Here is a 1,596-nt window from a genome sequence, read left to right as displayed (position 1 = left end):
AACCCTGTCTCGCACGCCCGCCGCAACTTTAACGGCTTCCGCCGGAGCTACCTTCCCCTTTCACAAAGGAGGAGGCTCAAGCCAGCGGCTGGGACCCCGCCACACCTGAGGGAAAAACGCGGCAGGAGAAGTCCCCGAGGACCAAACGCCCCCTCCCCCTCCTTCCTAGCCACAGCCTGTTTATCATCCAACCCCGCCGCTCCACTCCGGGTGGCCCAGGAAATTAAGGCACTGCGCATGCGCCCGACCTTGTCAGTGTTTCCTCCCACCCAATGGGGAGGGAAAGAAGAAAGGCCAATCAAAAGGCTGCCGGTTGGTCACGTGAGACGGGTCCCTCACGCCCTAACGAATCCACGCGTGGAAGACGTGCGTGCCCCAGTGGACTGACCGCCCCTACGGTGGGTCGGCAGGCCGATCTGCCTTCGGTCCATTGAAAGGACTGGGTTGCGTTCTCTGAATTCCGCATAAGAGTGGTGCAGTGGGTCCTCACAAATTCACAGCCCAGAAAGAACTCCCAACGTACGTGCTGGTGTCAAGTCAGAGACGTTAAGCTGTCAAATATCACAAAACAACACATGCAACCAAGAACTCTTCCCAGACCTTTTTCGGTTTTACTACCGTGTTTACTATTTAGTTTAACCTGCGTGCATATCTTACCTTCTTCTCAATGACATTTGAAATAGATCTGTTTGGCTCAAACACAATGCTGGGCAAAATGACGGAGTTCAGTAAATATCTGATACACAAATCAACGAACACTTGTCATAAAGGTCCACAGAAGGCGATCAGACCATATCACAACCTTCTTGCGACCTGAGCCCTTAGCCTCTGTCGATTGCCTATGCTTCAAAGGGCATGGAGGTACAAAAATTCCTCCCAGTTCTAGTGTTCCTACTAACTCTGCTTGGTTTTATAAAGTACCCTGAAGACTTGTCTGTCTGCTGGAGCAGACTAAGCTTCGGGAGAGCAAGGATTGTGTGTGGTTCACTCTTGTATCTTCAGCTCTTCCCGTTACTTTGAACATTGTAGGGGCTCAGTAATTATTTGTGAAATTAATAAGTGAAGAGGAATGGAAAAATCCTAGATATTGGAGTCCCCAAGATGGCCTGGTTATCCTCTTTCCAGATGTCTTCTGGATCCCCGTGAGGGAACCTAGAACCCGAACGTCCATAAAATATCCCCACAGTTACCTCAGCCTGCCTATCAAGACCTAAAATAATTGTATCCTGCTGCCACCTGCTGGATGATTCCTCTTTCTTTGGGCAGGACAACAGACTTCAAATGTTCGGATTGCCATTCATAATTGGAGTGGAATTGTGCAGCGTGGAAGTATTTTATTGATTGTCTTTACCTGTGCCCTCCTCCCGACTAAGCAGGAAAAGAACGAGTGTGGACCACACTTTCTAGCACAGGATATGGCTCATAAGTATTTAATAAATAAATATTTGTTGAATAAATTATCCTTGTTCCCAGAAAAGGCATGGGATTGGTACAAATTCCTGAGTTAGTTTAGAAATCAGCTAGTGTGAGCCGGGCTCAGTGGCTCAGCCTGTAATCTGCGCCTTGGGAGGCTGAGGTGAGTGGATTGCCTGAGCC

This window comes from Carlito syrichta, unplaced genomic scaffold (genome assembly GCF_000164805.1).
Source record: "Carlito syrichta isolate Samal-C Ts95f unplaced genomic scaffold, Tarsius_syrichta-2.0.1 Scaffold314725, whole genome shotgun sequence".
In the NCBI taxonomy this organism is placed as follows: Eukaryota; Metazoa; Chordata; class Mammalia; order Primates; family Tarsiidae; genus Carlito; species Carlito syrichta.
Note: the sequence above shows the minus strand (reverse complement) of the source record.